The sequence below is a fragment of the Aulostomus chinensis genome, chromosome 1 (genome assembly GCF_037954235.1).
Source record: "Aulostomus chinensis isolate RoL2024-O1b breed Wild chromosome 1, RoL_Achi_v1.0, whole genome shotgun sequence".
In the NCBI taxonomy this organism is placed as follows: domain Eukaryota; kingdom Metazoa; phylum Chordata; class Actinopteri; order Syngnathiformes; family Aulostomidae; genus Aulostomus; species Aulostomus chinensis.
Window position 1 is genome coordinate 14,585,130 of NC_141320.1, and position 11,419 is coordinate 14,596,548.

Consider the following 11,419-nt stretch of genomic DNA (forward strand, 5'->3'; position numbering starts at 1 on the left):
TCAGTGTGTGAGTGTGTGTGAATGAGAGGACATTGTTCAGCTCCTTGAGTGCTGCTGAGGTAGAAAGGCTCGGTACAAACTGAGTCCTTTTACCATTTCTTTCCTGCCTCTAGCAGCGCTGTCGTCACTTCCTGTGACCGTGGAGGGAAGGGGTCCCCCTTCAGAATCAGTTTTATATCATTATGTTACTTCCTCTTCAACATGCCTTTAGCAGACCAACTCACTAAACTGCACAGTGAGGTAGTGTGGCCGAGCGGTCTAAGGCGCTGGATTTAGGCTCCAGTCTCTGAGGAGGCGTGGGTTCAAATCCCACCACTGCCATCATGTCCCAAGTCACTGAAGAGGTGTGGCAGGTTTCTCACAGCCTCTCCTCTCTCTTCCACTGATGTCTTCAAACCTGTGACCAGAAGAAGAATCCTCCTGTGAGTCCACAGACCTGAGCACTGCTTCTCTGACTACCAGGTTACCTCCTGGTTATCAGAGTGAAGTCATGGTGAGGTAGTCAGTTGTTCCTTTGTTTTTTGACAGAGGCTTCATTGTGAATTAAATAATTTTAATTCTTTACTTGAAGTTTCACGCTGTTTTGACTGAAAAAGGCCAGTTCCTGGAGAAGATCTTCTAGGGGTCCAGGTTAAAGCGGTGCCCAAGCTTGCACCAGGCGCTGACCCAGGTCCTGCATGGGAGATACTGTCAGTTCTGTTCTGCCCTGCTCACAACCACAGGCTGGTGTTGAGGCCTGCAGCAACCAGGGCCCCAGTCACCAAGAGTATAAAGTCAAATGTCTCTCAAGTGTGTGTTCTCCTCATGAGTGTGTTTACATGCAGGCTTCCTCTTGTGACAACTGATGTCATTGGAAACCATCTTGAGGACATTTGGAGAAAGTTCAATCTTTTAGCTGCAGGTACAGTGACTTACAACACTGCAACAACAACAAAAACACCCCTCCACAAACACTCTTGTCCAACATTTGTGCCCAAATTTTCTCCTCATGAGGCATCAAATCACTACAAAAACTGCCATTAAGTTGATCTGGTTGGGCACTGGTATTTGTTCTTGCTGCATCATCGTCCAGCCTCCAACCAGAGGTCCCTCAGTTATCGTGGAGCCACAGGTGGAGTCTGGATTCTTTTCTGGAATGAGACGGCAATGAGAGTCCTGCCAAGTGACATCACTGACATGAATGGATGACTTCAGTCACGTGACAGGATGACTTCAGTCACGTGACTGGATGACTTCAGTCATGTGACTGGATGACAGTGTAGATGCCAATAAAGAGGTTGGGGAAATAGTCTCTGAGAATCCAGCTTGAACCCACGCCCTCCTTGTCCTTCAAAAACCCAAACAGTGACCATCAGTCTCCCTCCAATCCTGTACTTGGTTCAATGTTGCTGTTCCATTTTGCAGCAGTAGGTGTCGCTGTGATACCAGGTTCAGTTCAAGAGTCCCAACTCCAGCTCATGTTGGTGACCTCAGTGGCAGGTAAAATGGTGCTTCAGTGGATCATGTGATCAACTCATGTCTGTCCTCACTGCTCCACAGGTCTGTCAAATGTTCTGTAAAATAGTTGGACCCAGCAGAGCTGCTAGATTAGGAGTTGATGAAGTCGTTGCAGATACCAGGGTCCAGTTCCATCCTCACTACCCCTGGTGAGCATGTCAAAGTGTCCTTGAGTGAGACACTGAACCCCTAAATACTTCTGATGAGTAGGTTGGCTCCTTGCATGGCAGCCTTCAGCATCAGTGTGTGACTGTGTGTGAATGAGAGGACATTGTTCAGCTCCTTGAGTGCTGCTGAGGTAGAAAGGCTCTGTACAAACTGAGTCCTTTTACCATTTCTTTCCTGCTTCTAGCGGCACTGTTGTCACTTCCTGTGACCGTGGGAGGGAAAGGGGTCCCCCTTCAAAATAAGTTTTATATCATGATGTTACTTCCTCTTCAACATGCCTTTAGCAGACCAACTCAGAGAACAGCTCAGTGAGGTAGTGTGGCTGAGCGGTCTAAGGCGCTGGATTAAGGTTCCAGTCTCTGAGGAGGCGTGGGTTCAAATCCCACCACTGCCATCATGTCCCAGGTCACTGGAGAGGTGTGGCAGGTCTCTCACAGCCTCTCCTTTCACTTCCACTGAGGTCTTCAAACCTGTGACCAGAAGAAGAACCCTCCTCTGAGTCCACAGACCTGAGCACCACTGCTCTGACTACCAGGTTACCTCCTGGTTATCAGGGTGAAGTCATGGTGAGGTAGTCAGTTGTTCCTTTGTTTTATGACAGAGGCCTCATTGTGAATTAAATAATTTTAATTCTTTACTTGAAGTTTCACGCTGTTTCAATTGAAAAAGGCCAGTTCCTGGAGAAGATCTTCTTGGGGTCCAGGTTAAAGCGGTGCCCCAGCTGGCACCAGGCGCTGACCCAGGTCCTCCATGAGAGATACTGTCAGTTCTGTTCTGCCCTGCTCACAACCACAGGCTGGTGTTGAGGCCTGCAACAACCAGGGCCCCAGTCACCAAGAGTATAAAGGCTGGTCATTGTGGCAGTGGGAGGAGTCAAAATGAAGACAGACCAATGTGAGCAGGACGTTACTGGAGAAGTCAGAAGAAGCGTGAAGCGGTGAAGTCAGAAGCGGTGCTGCTGAGGCTGAGTGAGGCTGAGTGAGGGACTGAGCAGGAGCCAGCAGGTCCAAGCAGGTTCAGGCAAACTCCCCTCGGTCCACCAACATCAAAGCAGAGGAACTGAGTTCATCTAACAAAATGATTCATATCATCTCCTCTTGGAATGTTCTGGAACTACAAGTACACTTAAAATGGCCGACTTATGACAACAGAAGGAACTTTGAAGTAGATTTGATTTATTTAAGTCAGTGACAGTCATTTTTTCAAGAATTTAGTTCAGGTAACTTGATTGTTTTACTCAAATGAGCTTTAATGTTATACCATTGAAAAAAGACCTTCATGTATTCATGATGACATCACCAATAGGAGCCTTCAGTCTGTCAGGGGGTAGAGTTCAGTCACCACCAATGACATTAGAGTCAGAGTTAGAGATCAAAGACAGACATTAAAGTCTCACATTAAAGTCTCTCTTATTAAAAAAATTAAAGTGTTATATCTTTGAAAATATACTGCAATACATGAAATATTATATTTCCATGAATGGTAACCTCGTTCTTATATTCTTTAATATACTGCAATAGTAATGGACCCTCTATGACACTGTAGTGATGAATCTATCAAGGAGTAAAAATGATTATAATCTGAGAATTTTGAAGTCAAGTTTGAGATCAGTTTGATCCTCTCTCTCTCCCTCCCCCCTCTCTTTCCCTGTCTCCCTCCCTCTCTCTCTCTGTCTCTCCCCCCCCCCCCCCTCTCTCTCTCAGGAGCTTTTAAATGAATATTTTAATAAAACAGAACAGGAGACTGAAGAGTGATCACTCAAACCCACAGGCTGAATGGGACATCTCTTAAAAAATTGAACCACTGAGTAAAACCATAGAAGCGCTCCTGTCTAGTCGGTGCTAACAAGTTAGCTGTTGAGTGAGTCCAGCTGTGCTGTCCAGGAATCCTGGTCAAAAGCCTACACACATCAAACAGCTGGTGTGTTGGTGGATCTGTGGATCCTGCTGGAAGAAGCAGGGTGGAGCTCTGAATGGTTCCTGTCTCAAAGAGCTTCTCTGTGCAGCTCCCATCAGCTCCTAAAAACAGGAAACCAGCAGATTCACTGTTGAACAGTGGCATTAAAATGTCTCAAAAGCTGTCCTGTCCACCATTTGTTGGTGCAAAGACATTTAAAAACACAAGTTGAACATTTTCCAAAGTTGCTCTCACCTTCTTTCAAACACCTGGAATGATTTCCTCCAAACCAAAAGAAACTGGTAAAAAAACAACAACAAAAACCTCCTGGAGAATCAAACTCCACCCTCTGCTCCAACTGGACTTGGGACTTCAAATGACCCCCATTAAAAGCCTGCCTGCATCCCCATTCACTGACTGTTGTGCTGTGGGTCTCCTGGACAAACATGGCAGGATCCTCTTGATCTCCAGGAGTTTAAAAGAGCAGCTCTTTTAAAATGGGTTCTGGCTCCGTTCAGGTTGAGAGAGCTGAGACTAAAATCACACATGAATGAAAGAGGGAACCCAAGAAAACAAGTCAGCGTGAAAGAGGAGCAGATTTTAAAACTCCTCATCATTTCCACCTCCAGGAGTGAAGCCTCCCGTGACCCAAGAGGCTCCAGCTGGCAGAGCTCTCACTGGTTTCTCCACCACCTCGCTAACCTGAGCTGGAGCATCTGAGAACCAAACAGTGACCCCCTTCATTCCAGAGCCGACTCCACAAACTCTGAGCCCCACTTTACCCACAGCCAGCAGGCCTCCTCCACACTGCATGACACACGACGACTAAATTTAACACTTCTCATCAAGAGATCTGTCACAGGTGTCTACTGTGGAGGGTCAATCTGTCCGTCCACATTCAGATCATTAACACAGCGACTCCTAAGCACCAGTAGAGCCTGTTCATCGTCCCTGGGTGGGCTCAAACCACCAGCCTCTCGGTTAACAGCCGAGCGCGCTGACCGATTGCACCACAGAGACTCTGAGTCTCCTGCTTTTCATGAAGAGTTTTCAGGCTAAATTCAGTGTGTGAGGTCCACACTGCACATTTGAGGGACCATGAAGGACAGAGGAGAGTCTGACTGTCATGGTGAAAGCCTTCAGCACTAGAACTGAAACAGCCCCACCATCTTAACCCCCCCAGACCAAACAGGCTTCATCAGAAACAGACCCCCCTCCTAGAACATCCAGAGATCATCAGTCTGATTCATAGAACATGACAAACAATCAAGAACATGTTATTGTTTGATCAGAAGCTGAAACAATGTTTCTATGTTTGTCTGTTCTGGTCTGAATGAAAGAGGAGGTTTTCTTGGTCATGTGACGTGGATGAGAGTTCAACTAGAACTTCCTGCTTCAACAGGATTTTAGTTTGTTGGGATTTTGTCAAAGCCACCAACCAAACCTCTGAGTGGTGCAGATGTCTGCTGCCTCCTCAGAGCAGACTGGAGCTCAGCCTCACTCACCTGTGGGAGCCCCAGCAGAGCCACCATGTGATGGAGTTTCAGTTTAGGCTCCAAGGTCCTGGATTGAATTGGTGTCCTGTGTTTTTAGGCCTCCTGGCACCGATGAATGAATGAACCATTGTTCCAGAGGGAGCTGGTGTCAGGTCAGTCCCTGTTTCTACAAGACCTCCTGCTGCAGAGCCAAACTGGGAAACATTTGAAACTCAAATTCCTGTTCTTGTCACAATCCTGGTCTCCTAAATCAAGGCCTGTTCAGTCAATGGTAGAGCAGAGAGGAGCAGAGGAAGAGAGCTGGGACCAGAACCCAGAGGTTGATGGATCAAAACCATCCTCTGCTCAAAGAAAGGAACAAAATAAACCCTTACCTTTAGGAATGTGTGTCTGTTAAAAAGGATTTCAAAAGGAAATTTGTCTTCCTCCAGAATCACAAACCATTGTGAGTTAACAACAGTCTCCTTTCTGACTGAAGCAAAAGTAGACTTCAAAAGGTTTTTCTGATTCAACATAGCAGCTAAATTTCCATTTCTCCACTGATTATCTGTTAAGGTTCATGGGGGGGTGGAGCCTATCACAGCTGACATTGGTCGAGGGGCGGGGTTCATCCTGGACAGGTCACCAGTCCATCACAGGGCCAACACATAGAGACAGACAACCATTCACTCTCACAGTCACACCTACAGTCAATTTAGAGTATCAATCAGCCTCGTCCCCTCTTGATGTCTTTGGTTCTGGTCCCAGCTCTCTTCCTCTGCTCCTCTCTGCTCTACCATTTATTAAACAGGTCTTGATTTAGGAGAGCAGGATTGAGACAAGAACAGGAATGTGAGAGTTGAAGGTTCACAATTTGGCTCTGAAGCCTCAGCAGGTAAAGATTCATCTCTTATTTCAGAAGTGATTTGAAGAATTCATTGTTGCTGAACTGTTGATGCTTCAATTTCTGGACGTTCACTGGTGGAATGTTTGAGGGTCAGAGGTGAAAAGAGGACAAGTGCACCTGTTGTGTGTGATGGGGCACCAGCATGGAGGAAGTTGTCAAACATTTCCAGCTAAACAGCAGGAAACTTCATGTAAAGAATTAAAATGATTTAATTCAGTGTTTAACTGCCAGGCCTCTAGAATAAAACACCAGGAACAACTGACCACCTCACCATGACTTCACCCTGATAACCAGGAGGTAACCTGGTAGTCAGAGCAGCGGTGCTCAGGTCTGTGGACTCAGAGGAGGGTTCTTCTTCTGGTCCTGGGTTTGAAGACATCAGCAGCCTTGTTGGAGTCAACTGGGATGTTCCTCTCAACAGACAGCAGCATTAAATCAGAGAGCCTGTCTGCTCCATGGCTCCTCCTGAGCTGGTCCTGGATCAGCTTCAGTTTGGAGAGTCACTGTTACACTGGAGCAGAGGTCACTGGCAGTGCTGCATATACTGGGAGGAGCCTGTGGCTCTGGGTACACTGTGCCCATGTTGTTGGCTTGAAGGCAGCTCAGCGTTACTGCACATTGTTGTTTTGGAGAGCTCAAGATGAGGAGAACACTTCAAGTTCAGGACATTTTCTTCCCAGAGTGATAAAAGCAGCCAACACCTCCAGCACAGAGAGGCTGGGAGAGACCTGCCACACCTCTCCAGAGCCCTGGGACATGATGGCAGTGGTGGGATTTGAACCCACACCTCCTCAGAGACTGGAGCCTTAAGCTAGCACCTTAGACCACTCGGCCACACCGCCTCACTGAGCTAGTTAGTGAGTTGGTCTGCTAAAGCAATGTTGAAGAGGAAGTAACAATGACATCAAACTGATTCTGAAGGGGGACCCCTTCCCTCCTGCAGTCACAGGAAGGGATGACAGCACCGCTAGAGGAAGCCGGGAAAGAAATGGTAAATGGACTCAATTTAAACAGAGCCATTCTACCTCAGCACACCAAGCTAGCAAGCCCCCTTTTGTTACCAGATGGCCATGCTATCCCTGAGCCATGTGACCTGGATAAGATGGGTGAACTACAGCTGATCGCCATGCTAGCAAACCCCCTTTTGTCTGGTTTGGTTGTTGTTTGGTGACTGTGGATGAACACACAGGAGAAGTTGAGCATGAATCTGTGTTCCTGTTCACTTGAATACATGCAGGAGTAGCAGGTGGAAATACTACTGTTTATTTTTGTTCTGATTTCAGAACTGTTGACACGATGGTGTCAGATTAAAGCATCTTCACCTTCCAGATGCTGGTCTCCTTCTGGGGTCCTGACTGACCTCCATCTTGTGTTCTGGATCCACCTGAACCCAGCAGCTCCAGATCCCTTCACTCCCTTACAGGGATAGAAAATGGCTGCTGGATGGAAGTCCCCCAACTGTGGCTGTTCTGAAACTCTTCTCCTCAGTCACTCCTGAGTTGACACTGAGATGGAAACTCTGAGTATCAGGTTCAGAACAGCTGATCTGAGTTGGTCCAATCAGCTGTGAGTGTGTTCACCTTGAGTGTCACAAGTGCACAACCACCACAAAATGACATCATCAATGGAGCCCCGATACCACGAGTCACCATGACAACCAAGAACAAAATAACAAGTTACTTTGAAAAAAGACCTTCATTCCTTCATGGATCCATCGCCAATATGAGCCTTCCCAGTCTGTCAGGTGGTAGAATTCAGTCACCACCAATGACATCAGAGTCAGAGTTAAGAGATCAAAGACAGACATTAAAGCCTCTCTGATAAAACAAAAATATAGTGTAGTACACTGGAAAAGAATATTGCAGTATATTAAATATGATGTTTCCATGGAGGGGCAGTTTGACATTTTTATTTTGGATGCATTTATATTTTAGAATCAGAAAGGCAGTGACAGTGACATCATCAAGACACAACCTGGTGTTACAAAGGTGAGGTGAACAATTTTAACAGTCAATCCCAAATTTAGGCCTGAAGTTAGAAAATAATATTAGCTAGCTGGCTACGTTAGCTAGTTAACGTTAGCAAGCTGGTGGTATTTAGCACCACCAACTAGTTAAACAAGGTCAACAGCTGTTATGATGATGGTCACATGATTTAACCTTCCTCCTGTGGGACCTGTTTTAGGATTTAAATGCATCAAAGAACCACATCAATTTGTTTATTGTATCAAGGATATTTGACTTTGTCAGGAACCTCTAGTTCAACAAAATAAAAGAAAAAAATGTTTTTCACTGAATTATAAAATCATAAGGATTGGTTTAGACCCAGTTATCAAAATAAGATGACAAAGCAACAGTCAGAGCCAAACCTGAAGTCAGAAGTGCACTGTCAGCAACACTGCCAGCAGCTCCTCTCCCAGTCATGGGAGCTTCAGGGACTCTCATCAGCCTCGTTCTCCCATCGACCTGCACAACAACACAACAAACAAAGACCATCCTTGATGTGTCTGCATAGAATGCATTTGTGTTGTGGACCCACATCCACCAAGAGTGCAACAGCATCCTCCTCAGCAGCCCTGCCTCAACACCAACCAGAACAGCCACAGCCACAACCCCACTCAGGATCTGGTTCCAGAAGAAAGAGGTGTCAGGTCTGCCCAAGCAGTCAGGACAGCAGGACAAATGGATTGTGCTTCAACTGCAGGAAACATCTCTGCAGAGAACACACAGAAGTGTCACACATGAATCTAAACACACACAATCAATCAATCAATCAATCAATCAATCAATATTTCCATGGATAAGGAAGCCTGACAAGGTCACCAAGAGATGGAAACAACTTGGAGGATAGAAAACTGTTTTAGTTTATTTGACAGCTGATTGAAGACGTGGGTCAAAACTGACCGTTACCATAGAGATGGGAACAGGAAGCTGACACAAGAGGAAGGTTCCAGCTCTGAAAAAGGAGTTTGATCAAAATCTTGAACTGCCAGTAGAAATATCCTTTTGTATGTTGACCTTTGTTGACAGACGTCACTTTAGCTTGGCAGTGAAAAGAATGGCTGCTAGCTTGACAAAGAACTGCACAAACCAGGTTCAAGCTGGACTTTGGACCCTGGTATCTGCAGCGACTCCATCAACTCCTAATCTAGCAGCTCTGCTGGGTCCAACTATTTTCCAGAACATTTGACAGACCTGTGGAGCAGTGAGGACAGACATGAGTTGATCACATGATCCACTGAAGCACCATTTTACCTGCCACTGAGGTCACCAACATGAGCTGGAGTTGGGAATCTTGAACTGAACCTGGTATCACAGCGACACCTACTGCTGCAAAATGGAACAGCAACATTGAACCAAGTACGGGATTGGAGGGAGACTGATGGTCGCTGTTTGGGTTTTTGAAGAACAAAGAGGGCGTGGCTTCAAGCTGGATTCTCAGAGACTATTTCCCCAACCTCTACATTGGAATCTACACTGTCATCCAGTCATGTGACTGAAGTCATCAGTCATGTGACTGAAGTCATCAGTCATGTGACTGAAGTCATCAGTCATGTCAGTGATGTCACTCTGCAGGACTGTCATTGCCATCACATTCTAGAAAAGAATCCAGACTCCTCATTTCTGGGGCAGTTTTGGTCTTTAAAGACTTGACAGTTCCAGGAGATTTAGTTTGGCTCAAGATCTTCAGATCAACCCAGGGCAGAAGGCTATGACTCCATTGGATTGTATCGTTGGAGCATTCAGAGATCTGGTGGATCTCAGTAGGAGCTGTATTTATCCACTGAATGATCCTGGTCAATGTGATCCTGCTCCTCCATCTCTCAGGCTGACAGAGCAGGAGGACCTGACTGAGAAGAAAGCTGCCCTTGAGCAGCTTCAGTCTCTGTGTGACAACACACAGGCAGAAAACCAGAATTTGAGGGAACAAGTTTCTACTCTTGAACATGAGAATAAAAGAGCAATCCAGGAGCTCCAGAACCTCACTGCTGTGGTGGCCAACCTCCAAACGGTCCAGGACAAGAACCAGACTCAGATAGAAGATCTGAACGCAACAGTCCACAGTCTTCAGTGTGAGGGGAGGAAGGTTGATGGAGAGAACAATGAGCTCAGAAAAGAGCTGACCAACGTTCAGTCTCTGAGGGAGAGTGAACTGGTGGAGATGAAATGTCTTGAGGAAGACCTGACTGAGAAGAAAAGTGCACTTGATCAGCTTCAGTCTGTGTGTGACAAGAGATGGACAGAAAACCAGAATTTGTGTGGACAGGTTTCTAGTCTTGGACAAGAGAAGATTATTGCATATCAGCTGGTAGAGAACATGTCTGCCATGGTGGGTAACCTTGAATCTGTGAGGGAGGAGAACCAGACTCAGATCAGAGACCTGAACACACAAGTCCACAATCTTCAGCTTGAGGTGAAGATGGTTTGCAAGGAGAAGTGTGACCTCAAGTGTGAGCTCAACTCCATCCAGGCAGAGAAGAACAAAATGAGAGAAGAACTCACTGAGAAGAAGACGACTCTTGAACAGCTGAGATCCCAGAGTGAGGAGAGAGAGGCAGAAAATGGATGTTTGAGGAGACGAGTTTCTACTGCATCTCAGGAGACAGAGACCTTCACTGCTGAGTTGGCCCACCTTGAATCAAGGAAGGACCAGGACCCCACAAAGACTGGCAGTCTGAACGGTGAAGTTCAGAGTCTTCTATGTGCAGTGAGAACACAAAAGAAGAAAAGGAGCAGTGCTCAGAGGGAAATCCTGGGAAATCTTCATGATTTAAAAAGCTGTTTGAAAGAGGAAAATCATGACCTTCAAGTGAAGGTCCAGCAAACTTCTGAAGAGCAAACAGACTCTCCCCTACGTCCAGCCAGAGAAGAGCAAACAGACTCTCCCCTACGTCCAGCCAGAGAAGAGCAAACAGACTCTCCCCTACGTCCAGCCAGAGAAGAGCAAGCAGACTCTCCCCTACGTCCAGCCAGAGAAGAGCAAGCAGACTCTCCCCTACGTCCAGCCAGAGAAGAGCAAGCAGACTCTCCCCTACGTCCAGCCAGAGAAGAGCAAACAGACTCTCCCCTACGTCCAGCCAGAGAAGAGCAAGCAGACTCTCCCCTACGTCCAGCCAGAGAAGAGCAAGCAGACTCTCCCCTACGTCCAGCCAGAGAAGAGCAAACAGACTCTCCCCTACGTCCAGCCAGGGAAGAGCAAACAGACTCTCCCCTACGTCCAGCCAGAGAAGAGCAAGCAGACGCTCTCACATGTTCTTCTGCAGAGGAGCCATGGGATTCTGCTGCATGTCCTGTGACTGAAGAGCAGAATGATGGGGGCACCCTGGAGACTGGACCTGCTGCGGGTCAAACCAGAGGTCTACTGAGCCGTGTGACATCTGGTGTAGAAGATGCTCTGTTCATGTTCATAGTTTTTTCTTTGTGTGCTTTTCCTCAACTTTGTTTTCTTTGTTTGTTATATATGATGATACCTTGAT

The 11,419-nt window shown here is 46.6% G+C and overlaps 1 non-coding gene across 1 annotated transcript; it reads left to right on the forward strand.

Moving 5' to 3' along the window:
• The first annotated feature begins 239 nt into the window (after positions 1-239).
• Positions 240-321, forward strand: trnal-uag (transfer RNA leucine (anticodon UAG)). Its single transcript has one exon. It is a non-coding gene; the product is annotated as a tRNA-Leu (tRNA).
• The last annotated feature ends 11,098 nt before the right edge of the window (positions 322-11,419 follow it).